This window comes from Schistocerca americana, chromosome 4 (assembly GCF_021461395.2).
Source record: "Schistocerca americana isolate TAMUIC-IGC-003095 chromosome 4, iqSchAmer2.1, whole genome shotgun sequence".
NCBI lineage: Eukaryota > Metazoa > Arthropoda > Insecta > Orthoptera > Acrididae > Schistocerca > Schistocerca americana.
The window spans coordinates 413,272,660-413,295,908 of NC_060122.1; the positions used below are offsets into that span (position 1 = coordinate 413,272,660).

At 43.0% G+C, this 23,249-nt stretch overlaps 1 protein-coding gene and 1 non-coding gene across 2 annotated transcripts in view; both read right to left on the minus strand.

Annotated features, from left to right (window-relative positions):
- Positions 1–23,249, minus strand: part of LOC124613517 (hemicentin-2-like) — a 1,448,717-nt gene that overhangs the window by 380,134 nt on the left and 1,045,334 nt on the right. The gene's annotated exons all lie outside the window — the stretch shown is intronic.
- On the minus strand, positions 18,625–18,697 carry Trnaa-cgc. Its single transcript has one exon. It is a non-coding gene; the product is annotated as a tRNA-Ala (tRNA).

Here is a 23,249-nt window from a genome sequence, read left to right on the forward strand (position 1 = left end):
TGTGGGAGAATTAGTCAGTGCGCACGTGTTCAAAACCATAGGAATAGCCTCCCATGGATGGAAGAGATGAAGAACTACTTAGAAATGCGGGATCAAACTAAAACTTACCTTAAAGTTTATTCGGCTTACCTCTGTACAAAACTAAGGAATAATAAAATATTTTTAGATTCAAAATGGCTCTGAGCACTATCAGACTTAACTGCTAAGGTCATCAGTCCCCTAGAACTTAGAACTACTTAAACCTAACTAACCTAAGGACATCACACACATCCACGTCTGAGGCAGAATTCGAACCTGCGGCCGTAGCGTCCGCGCGGTTCCAGACTGTAGCGTCTATAACCGCTCGGCCACGCTGGCCGGCTATTTTTAGGTGACTGTGTTCCACAGCTCTTATAAATTGTAGAAATGATATCTTGTAACACCTTAAGCTCTAATTCAATTTATTCCCTGTTATGAGACTGACTTCAGTTAGAGACCATTTTCTGTCACCTGTTGCGTACACGACGTGGTATTTAAAATTGCAGTAAGCAACGATTACAAAATTTATCCGCCGGCCGTAGTGGCCGAGCGGTTCTAGGCACTTCAGTCCGGAACCACGCTGCTGCTAAGTCACGGGTTCGAATCCTGCCTCGGGCATGGATGTGTGTGATGTCCTTAGGTTAGTTAGGTTTAAGCAGTTCTAAGTCTAGGGGACTGATGACCTCAGATGTTAAGTCCCATAGTGCTTAGAGCCATTTGAACCATTTGAACAAAATTTATCAACAGCAGGAGGTATACCCGCTAACCACTATCAAACCCCTTCTCACATACACACATACACACACACACGGCCGCGCACTCGCACAGATGTACACTGAAGCGCCAGAGGAACTGGTATAGGCACGCGTATTCAATCAGAGATACGTAAACAGGCAGAATACGGCGCTACGGTTGGCGACCATTGTATAAGACAAAAATTGTGTAGCGTAGCTATTAGATCGGTTACTGCTGCTACAATGGCAAGTTACCAAGATTTAAGTGAGTTGGAACGTAGTGTTATAGTTGGCGCACAAGCGATGGAACACAGCATCTAAGAGGTAGCGAAGAAGTGGTGATTTTCCCGTACGACCATTTTACAAGTCAGCCGTGCATATAAGCGATCCGCTAAAACGTCAAATCTCCGACATCGTTACGGCCGGAAAAAAATTCCGCAAGAAAGAGACCCACGACGACTGAAGAGAATCGTTAACTGTGAGAGAAGGGCAACCCTTCCGCAAGCTGCTGCAGATTTCATTATTGGGCCATCAACAAATTTCAGCGTGCGAGCCATTCAATGAAGCATCTTCGATATGGGCTTTCGGAGCCGAAGGCCCACTCGTGTACCCTCGATAACTGTACGACACAAAGCTTTACGCCACACCTGAGCCCATCAACACCGACATTGGACTCTTGATGACTGGAAACAAGTTGCCTATTCGTACAAGTCTCGTTTGAAATTGTATCGTGCGGATGGACAAGTACGGGTATTGAAACAACCTCATAAATCCATGGACCCTGCATGTCAGCAGGGGAATGTTCAAGTTTGTGGAGGCTCTGTAATGATGTGGGGCGCGTGCAGTAGGAGTGATATATGACCCTTGATACCTCTATATAGGACTCTGACATGTGAAGCGTACGTAAGAATTCTATCTTATTACCTGCATCCATTCATGTCCATTGTGCATTCCTGCGCATTTGGGCAATTCCAGCAGAACATTGCATCACCCCAAAGGTCCAGAATTATTACAGAGTCGCTCCAGAAACAGTCTTTTGAATTTGAACACTTCTGTTGGCCACCAAACTCCCGAGATATGAACATTACTGAGCATATATGGGATAGCTGGGTGGACATCTGCACCCTGTCATACTCTTAAGGATTTATGCACATCCCTGCTGCACTACTTCACACATTAATCGAGTCCATGGCACGTCGTTTGTGGCACTTCTGTGTGCTTGTGGGAGGCGTGTAAATTATTATGCAGGTGTGTACCAGTTTTTGTCTCTTCATTGTGTAAATACAGTCTGCCCCAACTAACTCTTCCACCACAGATACTTCCTAAACGAAACAAAATGCGGAAAATGCCATTGCGCGACGACGCACCAATGTCAGGAGCTCCTGCAATGGGCAGCGTCGCACAATCCATAAACGTAAACAAACGTCTGTTTCAATGCAAAATTACGTTTTTAAATTACAAATGTGTGTTTTTTCTACTGAAATGAAAAATAGAGATATGATTTGTGACGACAGACATGTTTTAAGTGTTCCAACCCCGTACCTTCTGAAATACGTTCAGTATAAATGAGGGCAACAGCGCCACAGTTTCTGCCTTAACGCGCAGAGCAAGAGATGCCTGCACCAGGGTTCAGGCAAACAACATTACGGCAAACTGTGGCACCATTTCCATTATTTAAGGTTGAAGAATTTCTGAAAGTATAAGGTTTAGAGTAGCGAAATCAATTCTTTTATCACTAGTTGTACCTCTAATGTTCATTTAGAGAGAAAAAACGTACATGTCATTTTAAAAAAAAGTAACTTAGTGTTGAAAGAGACTTTTGTTTACTTGTAATGATCGGGCATTTCTCCCCATTGTGTGAATCTCTAACATAGGTGCATCCCAGGCCAATGGCATTTTTCACATTTAGATTTATTTCTGAACTATATGATGTGACAAAGTTGGGTAGGATACCCTGTATATATACACTGCGAAACACAGTTATAGGATAACGTTTTCGAGAGCCCCTCATTTTCTCCCATTGCGAAGCAGCAGTTTCAAATTTGGTTCAAAAGGTGCCTAAAACATACCTTTGTAACGGTGCAAAAACATGGCACCCTGCAAAGCTCAACGACAGCAACATAGGAAAGAATGACTAGACCTCAAAAGGTTAATGACGTCACATTGACTCCAAATTTCACGACGATACTGTTCCACACCACTGTGGACATGTCACACGATGATAACGTGGTCACACCCCTTCTTATCTATATTCCATAACTTCTTTTGAAACCTCTACGGTGGATGTCAGAGCGGTGATGAACAGTGTTGGAATGACGTGGTTTTCTTTAGGGTGGCCAAGAAAAACATTTCAGGCACACTGATACTCAGAATCAATATGAAAAGGCCTCAGATTGTAGCATAAACGGAGTCATTGAAAGCACCCTTTTTCTTGGGGCGTTGATTCTAACACATTTCGTGGTCGAAAACGACAGTTCGCAGCAGGACGATCCTCATGACAAGCTTAGTCACTTCTGACGCCCCTGGAGGCTTCAACCCTTCTCTAAGGACACTTTGGTACCGCAAGCACTTCGGAGCATAGCATGGCCGCAGTTTTTGACCTCGAGTACAGGTTGGAAGCACTAAGGGAAGTTCACTACCATTCGACGAATGATCCGATTCAGCAACGGGGGCTTATACATGTTCAACCACTTTGTTTTCGCGCCTCCCAGTGGCATAATCAAGGGGAGGTGGGGAGGAGGACAAAGACGTTAACACATTACAAGATTTCCAGTGGTATGGTAATATGGGATTTATCTGCGATTAATTTCTGTTCCGGAATCGCGACACAGAACCACACTTAAGAAACACTAGTGTAGTCTGTGCACAACGGACTGCATATAAAAGCAAACAAATTTTAAAATATCAATTCGATTGTAACGGGTAGTAAAGCGACGCTTTTCATCGACACTGGAATCGAATGAAAGACGTGTTGAGCAGTGTTTTTGTCGGAAACTCAAGCTACACATTGCAGAAGCGAAATTGCAAATCTTCTGAAACATCAGCGAAAATGCATCTGACTACTCGTTTGAGGGACATCACAAGCATATGGTCATGCAGAGGCACAAGTATGGAGTTTCAGCTGCAGATAACTGTCCTAAGAATACACAACATAAAATGCAAAGAATTGCTTTCGTATCTAGTATTCACTTCGTTGGACAATATCACGAAAACTATCAAAGTATTTTTTGTTATCAGTTCACTTGGTGATTTATAACTGAATTTTGATCTCTAACATTACTTCGAAAAGCTTTTGTCCTTTTCAGGAGATCCATTTTCCTACGATTTATGTAGAATAATAATAATTTTACCTACTAAATGACTTTCATCTCGTAAATACATAGCAATTTTAGGGGTATTACTTTTGTCAGAGTTACAATGATTTTTACGTCACGTACGTATTTCCCTACCGGTTTATCCAATGTCATGCTATTGCAATCTTTCATGCTCAGTTGATAGCAGATTTACGTCCTGTATTGGACTGAGCTGTACTTTCAGTCCAAAAATCAATTTTTACAGGTGCTCCAAAATGGTCTCTGACTCAAACTGGTCGCACACTAAAGAGTAAATTGAACAGCTTATGGTGTCACAATATTTCTTTTCTACAAAGACATATTACTCCACACCTGCATGACGTAGACAGGGTTGCACCGTACTAACCATCAAAATCACCCTTCTAGTAACTGGTATCACTGGCTGAATACGCTCCAGAACTGTTCAGAACTGCTTATCTTCGGTTGGGCGACTCCTCGTATTATCGTGACTCGCGACGTCATTCCTATGGCGTCAAACTAGCCGTAAGTCAGACTTACAGTGTGTCATGTGAATTAAACGAATATTCCTACTATTCTGAGTGTCGCTGAAGGCCAATTTTTTGTAATTTTTAGTGGATCTGTAATGAGATATTTCGGCCTTGTACACCAAAAGCAATACTTTAGTAACTTCAAAATGCTTTTGGAAAAAAACTGTAAAAAGTACGTTGATCAGTACTCTCACATCAGGCTTTGAAAGCTTAGGTCATGGAAATTTCTCCAAAAAACTATTGTATCATAAATGTAGATTACATACTTCTCCAGGCTCAGCCACGTCCTCCACCTTCCATCAGCTGTAATGTCTGTGGCCGCCTGTTCCACGCTAGGATTGGATTGCTAAGTCATCAACGACACTTCCACGCCTGAACCGTGACAAAGGAAATCTCTGGAGAGAAACTAAAACTCGGATACGAGTATCAGCCGACGACAACAACGACGACGACTGTGGTAACGATAGTAACGATGCCACATAGTTCCAAAGGTTGGCACCACCACGAGACACTATGGCAGCGCCCTCTAGCTGGCGCTGTCGGGGTCTACGAGATCCGCGACTGCTTCAGCTCATTTCATCAGGTGCAGCCCAGCCAGGACACTTCGCTTCAGCTTCGCACCACATTCCAAGTTATATATTCTTATTGCTTGAGTAAAGGGGATTTAAATTCATACGGCAGTACCGACGTGTTTTACCTTCTCCTGACCCAACCCACGCGCCGCCATCCAGGCGGAATACAAAACGTACCCCTCTTTCCACTGTGATATAAGTCATATTCAGAATATACTCGTTACACTTTATTTCAAAGCATCTTTATTGGTCGCTGTAACAATACCGTTTGCTTACAAATGTGTCTGCCAAAATCGTAAACAGTTCTCATGTTGCACATTACTGTCATTGAACAGTATTCAGTTATATTTGTTACTCACGATTTTGTTTCCATCCTGTTTCATTCCTAAGATAATTAGGGCTTTTTTGCGTCGCACTTCATTCAAAACGTATCGTGATCGTTGGTGCTTCCCAGTTAAGTGCTCGTGTCTTTCGGATGGCAAATGGCTTCTGTGTAGTATTCACATGATTTATATAACCTAGCTACACGTGCTATTTTTCACTTCCGACTTTCTGAAACAGTTATTGAACTGGAGTTTCCTTTGTGCACTGCCACTTCGTGTTCGCGTTTTGCAAGACGCCAGCTTTGTCTAACTATCGGTTGTACACGACAAAATTTGCAAAATACTTCAGCTTTCAAATTGCTTCCACAATTTTGAAAGTACATGCCCTGTTCTTGTGCTTGATAATTTCATCTCTAAAGATAGGTCTTCATGGCGGTCGCTGAGTGATGAAATGCTGCTGCGATTGAGTTCATGATCCACTAACTAAATTACTTAGAGTATTACGACGATGAGACTAGCTTTACTTGATAAATCATACCTATTCAAATCTTTCGAACTGCACACCATTTAAATGCCTTTGGGAAGTCCTGTCAGCACTATTCCTTTTTGTATAATTTAACTGTTGCTATTTCAGAAAGGGGTCAATATCCTCACTGCACATTGGTCGGCTATAAGTTGATCACTATTACACTTCACTAATTTCAATAAGATTTTAAGAGTTAGTATTGTATTCATTGATGTTCAGCCTTACTGTTCTGCCATTCATTAAGTTGCGCGGTGAATGTACGCGTGAGCTGCTCATCTGATTCTCTTCTTATTGCCGAGGTCAATGAATTTGTTTATAACACAGCATAGTTTCACTAAATCAGGTCTTATGATTCTACTTACACTGGTAGTTCATTTACTGCAAGAACAGCCACCTTGCACAGTGACGAAGAAGCGCAGGTAACGTTTTTAGGAGGAGGGCTAAAACAAAAAAGAAATTTAATTTCAGTAGCGTGAGTTGGACGGAAGGTGCTGTAATGTGACCATTAATGTTAACACTCGTACCGGCTGCTTATCAAGCGCTAATGTGCTGTTGCACTCTGGAAATATCACACTGAAATTACGCCATTTTCCTTCAAATGCGAGCTAGAAATTTCACTAAAATTGTGCCATTTTTTTCGAATATGAGCGAGAAATCGCACTGAAATTACACCATTTCTTTTCGAATGCATGCTAGTACACAAATAAAACAGCACTCTCTCCGTGATAACTAGAAACCAGTGTCGAGTGCTGATATGATCGTCAACTGCCCTACATTCAACTCAGAGAAACGACGCAGCTGTCTGTTTTTTACTGAGCATGGTCTGGAGTGACGTCATCGCTTCCGGCACTATGTATGCTACGTTGCTCACAGCATCAGGTCAGTATTTTTCTTTGAAACAGCATGTAGCGTGTTGTGTAAGCGTCTTGTACGACATATTTATAAAGTCTGCTGTCATAATGCCACTGTGGCACAGTGACCTAAGCAATAGACCATGGCGACCTGGATCCAATTCCTGCTTTACCAACATTTTTCCATTTTATTTTATAGTTCACAATTTTAAACTATTAATTATAAAATGTAATATATGTAAGTATCTCAAATTACATATACAATTATTTTATTCAAATTAGTTACAATTAATACCCTCTGCGCGAGGTGGTGGTAAACCTAGCGATTATAGGAGGAAAATTAATATTGATGTGTTTCCTGTAGACAATCTTCTAAGCATGCCCTTTTCCAGAAGACTTTTGGAGCGGAAAGTGAGTTTAAAGAGTTAGGTAGACGTACATCAGATGTAAATCTAACAACAGGGCGTTGTGGTAAGAGGCACACTGGTTGGTGGTAAACCTAGCGATTATAGGAGGAAAATTAATATTGATGTGTTTCCTGTAGACAATCTTCTAAGCATGCCCTTTTCCAGAAGACTTTTGGAGCGGAAAGTGAGTTTAAAGAGTTAGGTAGACGTACATCAGATGTAAATCTAACAACAGGGCGTTGTGGTAAGAGGCACACTGATTTGGCTTATGCAAAGCTGAAAATTCGAGGTATTTGAAAAATATTTTGAACAGCTTCTCAGTTGTCCAGAACCAATAGATAAGCTACAGTACTCTAAATCTTATGAAAATCTAGATGAATATTTACCCCAACAATCAAAGAAATTGTAGAAGCTGTTAAAAACATACAAAGCTAGTGGAAAGGACTCTATTACAGCCTAACTTAATGATCTCTATCAAAAATAATAAAGGGCTAAAACTGGTCTTTGGGAAAACTTGGAAAACAGAAAAACTCTCAGGCGTTTGAAAGGCTTCCTCTATACATCCATTACAAAAGACAAAGGCAATGAACAAAATTTAGCCACAACAGAATACTTTCTCTGCAATCCGTTGTGTATAACACGTTTTGCAAGATTTTACTAAACAGACCAGAAAAACACTAAAGAGTAATTTAGGTGACTATTATGCTGGTTTTAGAAATATTTAATCTGTAGCCAATCATTTACCACAGATTAGTGAATTTTAGAGGTAATTTTTCTTCTCTGAAATTGCATGTAGCATATTATATGAGTATATATCATGAGGTATTTTTAAAACACCTGTCGTATTAGCACCATGGGTGAATGGTCTGAGGCACTGACTGGTAATTTGCCAATCTATGTTCGAGTCCCATTTATTCGAATTTCTTTTTTTTTATTTTATTTTATTCCTTGCAAAGTAAATTATTAATCATAAAATTTAAATATATTTAAACAGTTCACTTCATAAACATAAAATTAATATATTCAATTTAGTTATGATTACTAGCCTTGTAAGTCAGAAGACTATAGGCCACCACACTATAACGCATTGGTATAATAATGCATAAGCAACCACTGGCTAACAAAATCATGTCAGTGTATCCTGCAAACTGACTCGTTCCACATCATTCAAATGGTCTATGTAATTAAGACATCCAAACCCGTAAAGAGCCATTTGAACCAATTTGGAACCTGTAATACTGTCGTAGTACGTGGGAGTTTTCGCAAAAATGGCTCTGAGCACTATGGGACTTAACTGCTGAGGTCATTAGTCCCCTAGAACTTAGAACTACTTAAACCTAACTAACCTAAGGACATCACACACATCCACGCCCGAGGCAGGATTCGAACCAGCGACCGTAGTGGTCGCGCGGTTCCAGACTGCAGCGCCTAGAACCGCTTGGCCACACTGGCCGGTTGTTATTCGCAGTATTGCATTTAATGAACGTGAGCCTTACTATCAGTAAGTAAATTGTCGAATGCCAAAAGAAAAAAAAAAAGAATGGCAATCTCTAATAGTTTTTCGGAACAGGGAGTTTACAGAGTCTGAGACTTTGTTGCGAACCTTCTACTGAATAAAGAAGCACCTGTAAATGGTTACTGTTAAATAACTGCGGTGGGAAGACGTTGATGTAGCACAGGGGTTCTGGAAAACCTTAAAATGTGAGGCTGTGCAGCTGAGACAGATGACTGATTCCAGTTTCATGCACTTCGAAGCGGAGTGCGTTGGCGGCAGAAAGGTTACTCCAAGTTTATAGCGGCGCGAGTGGGGGAGATTGAGACGGGCGTTAGCGGCAGTGGCAGCATGCAGAGGTGTCTGCTAGAGGAACGGCCCGAGACAAAGCGAGGGCAGACAAAGTGGCTGCTGGAAACAGACGCGGAGCGCGCGCGCCGTACAAAGCACTTGCGGCGCGGGCACTTGCCAGCCACTTGTCAGCGCGAACAATGCGCGGCCGGAAGGCGGCAGCCGGCTGTCGCACTGGCAGTGGCTGTCGCACCCCGCGCCCGGGCCCGGCCCGCTTTTAATGATGTTCTGCGACCAACAGCGAAAGTTTGCCGCCACACAGCACGCGCCGCCCGCACCTTGCACTGCTTGTTCAAGTCTCGGTTGAGCTTCCCAAGCACAGAATTCTGTGGTAGCTTCTGGACTTAATGCTGATGCCAAGTGTACACTGCGCAAATTAAAGAGGTTTCTTTTTTTTTTTTTGAATCCCCATCATTTTCCCTCACTCCTCTTTAGCTGCGTGGCACACCACTGTTGCTTTAGCGGGTGCGTGCAGGCATGTGGAGTCTGGGGTGTGTTGAAAGGGTTGCCCTCTTGTAGCCACATAGGAATCGGTCAGGGTTGTCTTTGTACAAGTCGGTATATTTTTAAAGTATTCACTTAAGATGCACAGGTAGGACAAGGGTGCTGCAGTTTTATTCATCCATCCATGTATCAGTGTGCTTACATTCCACCCCGTGATCATGCCACAGGAGTGCGAAGAAATAAGAGGACAACCTGAAGTTTTTCCCGGCGTATTTCCAATTTGAACAGTTCTCGAGCATCCGACCGGATAGCGTCGTAATTTCTCTACATTATTTCGGCAGACGTACACGCTGCCATCTTCAGGTGGTTCCTGACGAATGCTGTGCTGTTCCTCTCGGCGCCCTATATATACTAGCCGTTACCCCCTCCGCCGTTCCTCTCCTGGTGTCTTGGGTGCGGCCGGCGCGGAGGCTACTGGAGGTGGTGGGGGAAGCGGCGCCTATGTCTGAACTGGGGTCTGTAGTCGGGGGCGGTCCAGGATCTCTGGGACCGCATCTTCCTCTCACGGCTGAGTGCAGATTTCCAAGCCTGACTAAGTTGAAGGTGCTGTCTTTATTAATTTCATAGTCCTGTAGTCGGATTTCGATGGCCTCCTTAAGTAACGCAGCCCCAGCAATGCCGGCCGGTGTGGCCGAGCGTTTCTAGGGGCTTCAGTCTGGAACCGCGCGACTGCTACGGTCGCAGGTTCGAATCCTGCCTCGGGCATGGATGTGTGTGATGTCCTTAGGTTAGTTAGGTTTAAGTAGTTGTAAGTTCTAGGGGACTGATAACCTCAGAAGTTAAGTCCCATAGTGCTCAGAGCCATTTTGCAGTCCCAGAAATAGTTGACAGAGTATTTTCGTTTTTTCATAGTCCATACTACGGGCCAGTCTTTATACAATGATCAGCGACGGCTTGCAAATAAGACACGCAGTCAGACAGACTGCGCCATGAGAACAAGAAGAAGAAACAGAAGAACACATGTCAATGGCGTGCATTCCGTTTGTCGGAAACACCTCAAGGAAAGATCGCTAGCATCCTGGGGAAACACAATGTGAAATGTGTATTCCGACCCCCTGCAAAAACCTCGACTCTACTGGGTTCAGTGAAAGACGACCTAAGCCTTCGAAAACCTGGCGTTTATCAAATTCCCCGTCAGTGCGGAAAATCATACATTGGGGAGACAGTCCGCACTGTAGAAGAGAGGTGCCGCGAACACAAGCACGTACCGAATTACGCAAGGCCACTAAATAAGCCGTGGCTGACCATTGTATAAAGACTGGCCATACTATGGACTTTGAAAAAACAAAAATACTCTGTCACTCCTCCTACTTCTGGAACTGCGTTACTAAAGAGGCCATCGAATTCCGACTACAGGATGATGTACTTGATAAAGACAGCGCCTTCAACTTAGTCAGGCTTGGAACCCTGCACTCAGCCTCCAGAGGAAGATGCGGTCCCAGAGATCGAGGACCGCCCCCCACAGCGGCAGCAGGGAGACTGTAGACCCCAGTTCAGACGCAGGCGCCGCTTCCCTCACCACCTCCAGTAGCCTCCGCGCCGGCCTCACCAAAGACACCAGGAGAGGAACGGTGGAGGGGGGTAACGGCTTGTATATATAGGGCGCCGCAAGGAACAGCACAGCATTCGTCAGGAACCACCTGAAGACGGCAGCATGTACGTCTGCCGAAATATTGGGGAGAAATTACGACGCTACCCGGTCGGATACCCGAGAACTGTTCAAATAAGAGGACCTTGAAAAAGTGTAAGAACGCTTGCTACTTTAGCTCACTTTCATATTTCTCGGAATGGTGCTGAATGTTTCCTAGTGGTTCTACATGGTATTCCATAGAAAAATCGGCGGTCACAGCAAAAGACTCCAGAATACAGTTGGGTTCGAGCCCTTTGATGATCTTAGATAAGGGATGAATTGTCCAGTGCCGTGTTAGCCAAGTTTGTTAACAACGTGTCTTTTTTTTAAATTTCTTTTTGCACTGCAAACTTTCGTTTGTGAGTGCGCTGTGTGTATAAATGATCGTTCCAAGGGAAGAGGTGGTTTCAGTGATGTTATTTATGCCACATCCTGAGGCGTTTTTGTTTCGATTCTGAGGGGCAGAGTGTCCGAAACGTTTTACTCGTCCTATCATAAGAAACTTGAGTGACTTCTGTGTCGCATATCGCGGATCTGACCATTCTATAAACCTCACGAAAATGGGTGGGAAGTGGTTAAGGGGTTGGGGCTGGGGGTGGCTGGCGACTTTACCATCTTGTGACACGTCCGCGGTGCGTTTGGTAGATACGTGGTCCATTAATTTACGTGTACTTCTGAGCTCTGGCTTTTTTCGCACACTTTGACATCTTCCTGTTAGAAGCGTCTCCAAGTCCGAGGGTGAGGTCGCAGTGGGCTGCGCTTTGCACCATTATAGGGGAGGGATGTAGACACCGTCTAGCAAAGCTTCATTGTAAGCAAGGAGAGGGAAAGTGAGGTTTCAAAAAGAAGTGGTCCTTTAATTCTTTTCTCTAGTGTGTTTTTATGATGTGGAGGTTTCGACATTCACGTTGTCATCCTATCTGGTTGGCTACGTTTGTGTCCAGGTCTCTGCACACACGCGTTTTTGTAGTGTTCAACAAAGTTGTGTGAATGGCGCCGATGGCGCTTACAAATTGGGATGTCTTTGAATACCTTTAATAACTTCCAGATATCTTGACCACAGTTTTATTATTTCTGGAACCACTTTAAGTGTTTCGAAATTCTATAATTTTCAACGGCATTTTACCTTAATCGCAAAAAATGGTTCAAATGACTCTGAGCACTATGGGACTTAAAACCTGAGGTCATCAGTCCGGTAGAACTTAGAACTACTTGCACCTAACTAACCTAAGGACGTCACACACATCCATGCCCGAGGCAGGATTCGAACCTGCGACCGTGGCTGTCGCGCGGTTCCAGACTGAAGCGCCTAGAACCGCTCGGCCACAACCTCCGGCCCTTAATCACAGAAAATTGTTCAATATATATATTTCATCTAGTCAACATTCCTAACTACGAGACTAGTTCGAATTTGTAGTTGAAAGTGTTGACGAGATGCAGCGTACCTATGAAGAATTTTCCATAACTGACGTAAGATAGACTTTGAAAATGACGGAATGTCGAAATGCGTAATGTGATTTTAGAAATAATAACAAGTGAGCTCAAGAGATCTGAAAGTCATTAAAATGCAGCTTAATGGGCGCTTGGTCTCATGGTACATTCATGCATATTGCAGTTCTTAGACAGTCTCTTTGCCGTTTTACTCTCAACGTGTCAAATTGGCAGACACACGATCACACCACAGGAGGATGCGTAACAGAAGGGCAGAAAAACATAAATACCCCTAGCTGCTTTGCATCATGTTCAGATTCCATCGAATAGTTTTGAATGAAACCTAGTGTTTCCACAATGTGTACCAGAGCAGACAATTGCGGTCAGGCTACACTCGAAAGGGGTCAGATCACGTCCAATGTGGTCGCAGCTCCACCATGTCTTTGGAGACGGATTTAATCATAACTGGGTGCTAAGGCGTTGAAAGTTTACAAGAAATCGTCCTGTTGTTCATAACACTGCAAAAAGACGTTTTCGACAGCGTAACGTGTAGGAATCAACGCTACAGAGAAAGGAGCCCTTTACTGGCGCCCTCCTTGCCATCTCCTGAGGCTTCAATTTTCAAACTTCTGCCTGCAATAGGACATTACTACCGAGTTACAAAAGAGTGACCCTTTCATTGTGTTGAGCAGCATATTTTGCCGACACTCTAAGAATTCCACAGCAGAAGCTTTAGCAGCTGCTACGAGAAATTTACACTATTACACATGCTGCCACGGCACAATTGATGAGCGTACAGGGTGACCCAAAAGTCCGTTAACATTTGAAAATGCACTAATTCACGGAATAATGTACATAGAGATAAAAGCTTGACACAGATTCCTGAAATAGTATGAGGTCTTATTGAAACCATAAACTAAAGCTAAATTCGGCCACCAGATACCGCTGGACAGCAACACGTCAGCGACGCCGCATGAGGTGAGCATTAAATGTCACGTACGCAGATACGTTACAGAATGGCATCGTCCCTAGCATGACTAATTAACACCTGCTGGGAGACACGACTTTTATGCCGTATGGTGCTCCACCCACACTGCTACACTTGTAAAAGATCTCTATCGCTCTTAATTTTGAGAAATTTCGTGCTGAGCCGCCACTTCGGTCATGATTGGGCCCTAGGTCCCCAGATCTCTACAGGTGTGATTATTGAATATTGGGTTGCCTAAAGTCGCAAGAATATCGCAATCGTCCGACCTCATTAGAGATGGTAAAATACAACATCCGACGGCAATTTGTCACCATAGCTGCTGATACGCTGCATACAGTGCGGTTCACAACACTGTCTCTCGACTACAAGTATTGCTGACGAATGAATGAAGACCGACATGTTGTACGCTTATTATAAAAAACATTGCATCTGCTAAAAAAAACTGTTACGCTATTTATTCATTTGTATCATATGCAGCATGATCTGTTCTGTTGGTCGTTGTCAGCACTTTTTTATTCCAATAAAACTCCTTGTCATTTCAAGGATGTTTGTCACTTTTACCTCTCTACCAACATTCTTCCGTAAAGAATTGAAGTTTCAAATGTTAACAGACATTTGTGTCACCATGCACATGAAACAGTGGGTAATGAAATAACAAGTATGTGTTTATATTTTATAAGTTCAGCCGATGATTTTTAACTTTTCGTATCTTTATAGATGCTCTAAATCGAACGATAAGTGTACAGGGTGAACCAAAAGTCCGTTAACATTTGAAAACGCTCTAATTCACGGAATAATATAGATAAGAAATGAAAACTTGACACACATGCTTGAAATGACATGGAGCCTTATTGGAACCAAAAAAAAATGCAAAATTTTGACAGCAGATAGCACTGGACAGCAACAATTCAGTTAATGAAAAATCATTTTTACTTAAACTTTCTGTACTTTTGGGGAAACATGATCTTCATTAGGGTCTTTGCAGTGGATGTCTTATCTCAGAAGCAATACTAGCCACGCGGAGTGGCCGCGCGTTTTGGGGCGTACTGTCACGGAATGCGCGGCCCCTAGGGCATGGGAGTATGTGTCGTTCTTAGCATAAGTCACTTTAACTAGTGTGTAAGACTAGGGACCGATGACCTCAGCAGTTTAGTCCCTTAGGCATTCTCACACATTTGAAAAATTTTTGAAGCGATAGTAAAGTGGGTCAAGGACATCAGGAAATGAACTTCCATTACACAAGAACAGTATGGAAAATGCGAAAAATTTACCAGCATCATCTAGAGGGGACTGAAGAAAGATCAAAAGTAAATGCCTATCAGTCTGAATCAAGTGCACTAGTAATATACCCAGCCAAATGATGTTCCTAAGCCGGCTGGAGTGGCCGAGCGGTTCTAGGCGTTTCAGTCTAGAACTGCGCGACAGTTACGGTCGCAGGTTCGAATCCTGCCCCGGGCATGGATGTGTGTGATGCCCTTAGGTTACTTAGGTTCTGAGTTCTAGGGGACTGATGACCTCAGATGTTAAGTCCCATAGTGCTCAGAGCCATTTGAACCATTTTTGATGTTCCTAACTGGAGACAGCTACACAAAATGCTATCTGAAAATATGAAATTACCAACAATTGTTCCAAATTTACAAAAGAAAATGGAACCATGGCTCTATCTTGGAGGTAGCCGGCGATGTGCTTTCTCCAGATACTTCTCCAAAGTGAGAATACTGCTGTAAACAACGCTAACGACACCCGCCTTCAAAGTGAAACGTACGTTGGTCACTGATCCTTGCCCCCGCATCTTACCAAAACGGCGTGTAGAAGGTTGAACATCACAGTGGTATCTGTGGAGTGGTATGGAGAGGGTTTACAGTCTTTTCGCTAGTTTCAGAGCGAACATTCTTGTCGATAGCCTCATCTAGCATAGTAACATTAACCGACGTAGACTTTCAGCGAACGTCTTAAAACAAAAAGGAAACTAGGACTGTTGATCTTTCCAAGTACAAGATCCTCTAATGTGCGGCTTAATGATGATGGTATATTTTTGAGTAATTCATTTCGGAGGGAAAATAATTCTCCATTCGGATTTCCAGCTAAGGACTCTTCAGAGGACGTAGTTATTAGATAAAAAGATTGTATTCTGCGGGTCGGAGAGTGGAGTATTGGATGCAACAATTGGTTAAGTAGGTTAGAAAATTAGAAAAGAGGAAGTGACTGATGTTTGCTATAATGGGAATTACTAGGAAGCCTTTCTCTGCCTCTTGATGACTGGGTGTTGTGTGATGTCCTTAGGTTAGTTAGGTTTAAGTAGTTCTAAGTTCTAGGGGACCATAGATGTTAAGTTCCATAGTGCTCAGAGCCACTAGGAAGCCAAATAATATGGATAGGAGATTCAAGTTGAGGAAGAATAAGGATAGCTGTCATGTTTGCCGACGACGAAGGTCGATCAGAGATAGCAAAGGACACGAGCAGCAAGTGAAAGGAACTGCTAGTGACTTGAAAAATGGTCGTCATTAGCAGTCGTGGCGTTGTGCTATCTTTGAAACCTCTGGTTGACTGGTGTCCCGTAGGAGGCGCGAATGCCGGACTCATTCGCTCGGTTTATCGCTGTTAACGAGTGAGGAAAAGGCGGCACCCGGGCCGCGGTTGCTGGGGGTTTGGTGTTGGCACGGTGCTATAGCAGGTACAAACGGAGGGGCCAGTCTGTTGACATGGTGGCCGTCGGGGCCTCTTGCTGTATTCGGAGCCGTATGCACGATGGTATCGATTGGGGCCGATTTCTGGGTTTTGGAGAGAGAGAGTGCACGAGCAATTAGCCTTCTGGAATGTTGTCGCCGTGTGCAGCCTGGATGTTGCAGGCCGGAATAGGGCTTTGAAAGATGGCAAATGGAGTACTAAAGTAGTTATGGTGCGTATTGTGTTTATTCCCTCAGTGAACCTCGCCTGTAGAGTTCGAAAGACGAGGTGTTCTTCCAATTACTGTAATCTATTTGAAGCCGCGAGTGAAATTTTGCTGATTTGCTCAGTGATTTCTATTTGTGTGTGTATAAGAAGTGTTGTACGGGCAGTTGGTCTATTAAAACCTCCGAGTTAGTCTCGGGTTACATGAATATTTACTTAGATGAGCCACTAACTGAAGTGGTAAATTTTTATTTGAACTGTTCTGCTGAGAGTATCTGGCGGTACTTAATGTACGCTGGTGCTTCCATGTGTTGTTCTGTATCTCTAAGTCGTTCCTTATCAAAGTTTTGAACAATGTTGAGTCATCTTCTGATGTTTTTTACTAATGCTCTTTTAAAATTGTAGATGGGTTTGAACCTTAAGGGTCTGCAACCTCAATCTTATTTGTAAATGTTAAGCCTAAAGTCTGTGCGAGGAGGGTAATCGTCTATCTATTATTCTGTAGTTTCAAAAAAACACTGATGTCTGTTGATAAATATGATATTGATCATCAGAAGTGTCTTATCCTTGTATTAGCAGTTTTAGGACAGTAACTGAAATTTCTGCTTATAGTTAAAAGATTCAAGCCTTATTCGTTTAACTGCTAATCGAACGCTGCGTAAGTTTAAGCGCTTCATTAAATCTGGAAAGCTTCCCAGTTTAGCGTCGTAATGTTTATGCTATTGGTTGACAGGCTTGGCTTCTGAGCCGTGACATAGTAACTGACGTGGCGCTTGCCCGCGTGTACGTACTCCTGTATTTCGGCCTGTGCAGTGGCCGTTAGCTCTCGCTGGAGTTTTGGTTTCATCTGCAATTGCTAAACAAGTTAACTTTTCCATTTATTCTGCCTGATGGGTTGTTTTAAGTAACTGCCTTTTGAGCTTGCCCTGTCTTGTCATCTAATTTAACGAAGCTAAGAATCTATTTTCTGTATTTTTATTTAATAACATTCACTGTACTTAAGATTTTGAACGTTTTAATTCCATCTGTAATTCACAGCTCTTAATAGTCAGCTTGGTCTAACCTGGTTGCACACTTCTTATAACTCATTCCAAGACTACCAGGCTTATAGTTAGGAATTTTCCCTCGTTCTTGGAGGACTGATTCTTGTTATTCTTTGTACGTAATTCAATTTAGGAACATTGACTTCATTCTACTGTTATAATAGTTTGTTGTGTACTTAGTTTTAAGAGTGGCCTCTATGGGGGTAAAATGGCTTCAGCCAACTTATTGCGATAAATAGTAGCTATTTCAGTTACTGTTCCTCGGTTTTAAATTTGCTTTTGTTTAATTTAATATTTCTCTTACCTAAAGACTGTCTATGTAAAAGAATCTTACTGTGCAGTATTATAGAGAAGACTGTATTTTTACTACCATTCTGATTGTTCGCACATGTGAAATAAATTTCTAATTTCTTGAGGAAAAATTATGTGCTCAGACTGGGTTCGCCCTTCCGCATCTCCTATGCTTTGCCCATCCTATACACGGACATTTCACATCACTTACAGTGAAACATATGTAACGGGCTGTACCTGAAATAATTCAGGTGATAATGTATTAGTTGAGAAATGAGCATTTAAAAGTAGAGGATGGCATCCAATTGACTGACAATGGCCGATGCAGAGAAGGTCCGAAATTCGGACTAGCAGTAGCAAATAAACGGTTTCAGAAAACTAGAAATATTTTAAATCTGCAATAAATTTAAAATATTATGTGCAATTATTGTTTTTTATTTTTCCGCCTGAAGTGACACATATAGGGGGATCCTGCCCATGGCCGTGCGGTTAAAGGCGCTGCAGTCTGGAACCGCAAGACCGCTACGGTCGCAGGTTCGAATCCTGCCTCGGGCATGGAGGAGGAGGAGATTAGTGTTTAACGTCCCGTCGACAACGAGGTCATTAGGGACGGAGCGCAAGCTCGGGTGAGGGAAGGATGGGGAAGGAAATCGGCCGTGCCCTTTCAAAGGAACCATCCTGGCATTTGCCTGAAGCGATTTAGGGAAATCACGGAAAACCTAAATCAGGATGGCAGGAGACGGGATTGAACCGTCGTCCTCCCGAATGCGAGTCCAGTGTGCTAACCACTGCGCCACCTCGCTCGGTCGGGTATGGATGTTTGTGATGTCCTTAGGTTAGTTAGGTTTAACTAGTTCTAAGTTCTAGGGGACTAATGACCTCAGCAGTTGAGTCCCATAGTGCTCAGAGCCATTTTTTTTTTATCCTGCCCACTCGTCTAACCTAGGGTGCCTAGGAAGCTGTTTCCTCGGATAGCTAGACAACATTCAAGAAAATCTAATTAATGGAATTTATTACTGTAAATTGAATTGACAATACTTAACTTGAATGATTTACAGTGAGGTGTCGTAAGGAACTGGCCACATGCAAGTAATCAATGTCCTTCGATTTGTTCAATTTCCAAGCACGCAACATAGATCACAATTCAAGGCTAAGGAGTTAGGATGTCGACTCGTCTTCTAGTGCGGCCGAGGCTACCTGGAACGGCACTTATATTCTCTTCGTATGAGTGCCGCTCCTGTCGTGGTGTCGTCCTAACGAGCGTTCTAATAACTGACGTCGTCTCACAGCCTTCTTTGCTGGAACGTTTCGCGCCGACGGGCCGGCGCTTGATGTTAACTCTGGAACACACAGGATATGACTTCTGGCATAAGCATCGTAGTCAGCCATTGTCAGATGATTTGAACACCCGGCACAAGTAGTCATCAGCAACTGAATGGGCCAGGATAGGCGTTTATAAGTCCTGTTCGGTTGTCCTATGTAATTTTTTCTCGTCCCTCCAACTTCTCATGATTTCCATAGTTCCTTTCTTCGCCACTCCCGCGCTGAACCTCCACATTACTCATCAGTTCGTCTGATTTTTAACATCCTTCTATAGCACCATTTCCCAAACGCTTCAGTTCTCCTCCCGTTTTCCAAAATTAAATGGTACACTACCTATTGTGCTCCAAATGTACAGCCTCACAAATATCTTCAACAAATTGAGGTCACTTGTTGACATACATTTATTTTGATCAGAGATGTCCTCTTTGCCCATGGCAGTTTGCTTTTCATGTCCTATTTGCATCATCCGTCATGTTTTATTTTGCTTCTACAGTGGCAGAATTGCTGAACTTCGAGGTATGCAATTTTGACGTTGTTTATGCTAGTATCATTTTTGATTTTCTAATTACTTTCGTCTTTCTTCGGTTTATCCATATGCTGTTCACATGAAACTGTTTATTGTATTCTACAGCTTCTGTCGTTCTGCCTCACTATTACTGAGGACAGCACGTCATTAGCAAATTGTACCACTGACGGCTTTCCACCATCTAGTTTAACCCCTCTTAAACGTTATTTATATTGTTGCTGCTTCGATGTATAGATTGGACAGTAGCTGCGAAAGCCTACACCCATCTGTTACACAAACTTTAGTGCGAGCACTTGGTTCTTGGTACTCCTGTCTTACCTTTTCTGTTGGTTCTTGAACATATTCTATAGTGCTTGCCTTTCCCAGTAGCAACTATCATATTTTCTCATAATTTCGAACATCTTGCACCATTTTATGTTGTCCAACGGTTTTCTAGGTCGAAAAATTCTATGGGTGTGTGTTCGTTCATTTTTTTTCCTTTTTCCATCCCATTATCTAGCACAACGTCAAAACTGCGTTTCTAGTGCCTTTATTTTTACTAAAACTAAATTAAACTTCATCTGTTAGATTCTCTATTTTATTTCCAATTCATCTGTGTATTACTGTTGTCAGTCGTAAAACGTAAATTTTGACTGCCGGAAATGTCGCAATAAATAAAATATTGCCGAGTAATAAGCTGTGGTCGGACGTATTTCGCATTAAAATCCATCGTTTCACACCTATCCGCGGAGGACATTATCAAGGTAGATCGTAGGTCCTTTAAGTGTGCGATTCACACACTGGCTCGCCCTGGCACTCTTTGGTGTGGCCACACTAGCATAGCTAGAGCCATCCTCACACGGGACGTGGCAGCCAACGTTGACGTGGGCGGGGACGGGACCGTCTGACCTCACGAGACGAGCTAGTCAGTGTAATCTGCGCTGCCAGCACTGTCCAGCGGCGGCTGTCGGCTTTATTTGGCTCACAAACTACACGGTTTCCTTACGAAAACTAACGCGAAATAGCTGCGTTAACTCTGTCAGCGTTTTGTCGAAGAAGAGCGGAGAAATTCACGAAGAAGACTTAGGACTCGTCGGTAGCTCGAACAGCGAATTGCTGATACATGAACACTGAATAATGTTGTACAAAATTCAGAGACCCTTACTAGTAGAAGTTACTCGTTAACTCAACTGAATTTTCATCCCATTTTCGTTTTTAAATTGAATGTAGTAAACGTATAGTGTCTAACGTGAGTTCGCGCATGGATAGTATCGATATTCTGTGTTGACTACCAGCACTCTGAAATAACCTATTTCATGGCATAGGTTTCAAGATCTATATTCATTTCGCAACTTGATTCGAATGGAATAGGAATATCTTTCGAATCTACTCATCGTCACTACAAAGATACGAAGGTTCTTCGGAAAGGAAGGCCCGATTGGTCGCGAAATAGAAACAACAGTGAAAATCGAAAATCTTTCATTTGCAACAGTTAGCTGCACCCTTCATCAACCTCTCTACATAGTCACCGCTCCGACTGAGACATTTCTCGTAGCGTTGTACCACGTTTCCAACACCCTCGCCGTAGATGGCAGCCGCCGGTACTTTCTGCCAATTCTCTACGCGGATCTGCAACTTGTTGTCTGGGCCAAAATGTCTTAATAGCCAGCGGTTCTGTGAGCATGGGTGAAGGTCAGAGAGAGCCAAGTCCGGTCTGTATCGTGGGTTATCAAACACTTCCCGTCGAGAAGCTGCAGGAGCGGTCTCATTGGCCCTGCAGTGTGCGGCCGAGAACTGTACGGAAGAAGGAGCGTTGTGTGAGCTGCATTAAATCAGGCTAAATCTCTCACAAGCACACGTACTTGGAGGGAGAGAATATTTTTTTAGGCGTCTTTGCATGCTCGCTGTGCGATTAGAACTGAAAAGAGACGTGACGCGATCGACGGATATACTAGAGACCTTGTTGCACGCATTTACGCAAAGCTTCAGCAGAGTTTTATTGTGGTTTCTATTTGGAGATCGACCTAACCTTACTTTCCGAACAGCCCACGTATATACCGGTAAGTTACAAGCATGAGCCAATCCATAAACACAGAGATGAGTACGGATATTTTACAGAAAGTTTCATAGTAGTAAAAACGTCCAGTGTGTAACGTGTATTTACTTTAAGACGTAGACTGACAGTCACGTTAAGAATTCAGGCTGGGGATACGTTCCCGTCGTTGGCCTTTGCAAAAGTAACTGCAGCGGATACATTATTTATACTAAATAACATCCGCTTTTGAGATAATACCTTTTTAAAATGAATCTTTTAGAAAACAGTCTTTAAGAAAACAGAAGGTGACAAAAATTTGGAAGCAGGTGGGCACAGACCTACTGCCTTTGCCCTTGCAGCGTCACAAGCCACGACGCTATCCACTGCCCTACAGTTTCAACAGCGCAGGAAAACCACAATAAGTAATATCTTGTAAAGATTGCATCTAAAAAGTCATTTTTTTGGTCTTTCACATGTAAATTGTATCGGAAAGACACGATTTTGATAGATCATAACTGTGCCGTATCAATGAAGCTGCATACTTGCGGTATATAACACTAAAATCATCAACTACGGGAAGCCTTTCCCTACAGATATGTGGTTTGTTGTCGTTTTATTATAACAAATTTTAACTAAAAGGATGCGTATTCCAGAGAGTCTTAATTTACTGATGCTTTGAAACGAATTATATTCGTACCGGTACCATATAGTCTACACCAGGGGTCTCCAAACTACGGCCCGCGGGCCGAAACCGGCCCGCGAGGGCCGGCAAACGGACATCCCCGGTATCCGGCCCGCCAAATATTTGAGGTGGTACCTATGCTGCCAACAATTGAGTTTCGAGGCCTATCGCGACCAATACACCGCGACATTGGCTCTGCTACTCGCTACAAGACTACATAACTAAACTTATTGTTGCGCCGCATGAAATAACAATTCGTTGACATACTCTACCTCTGTTACGTCTTGCAGTAATAGTGTTGCTAACGATGATTTTGAGATTTCGTTAACTTTGCAGGACGCTTTCGTGAAGAATGTGCAGTGACATACTTTTTGTAGGTGAAATTCTCCAGAATAAAATACGTCAGACTGTCGGTCAGGTACGTACACTAATCAAAATTATATAATTAAATAAAAATCGTAGTTCGTTTCAGTGCTAGCTATTCCCACAACCTTAGATTTTTGCGATTTCATCTTTCCTTTAGCCTTAAATTACGGTGATCTTGGAGTTCTAAGGTGCTTTAATCCCACTAAGTAGATCTTGGCCCTTATGACTTCGTAGAGGAGTCAATGTGGCCCGCGGACTAAAAAGTTTGGAGACCCCTGGTCTAAACAAAAGAAAAGCCACCAGAAACGATTTTTTACGTCATACAATACGACGGTTCTCATGTTCTGCTTGTAGCGTAAAACTATGTCGCATCTCATTGACCATGTTCTTTCGCAAGTGAAAATAATCTGATATGGTAGATCCTTTATTTCACTCTCCGCAGTG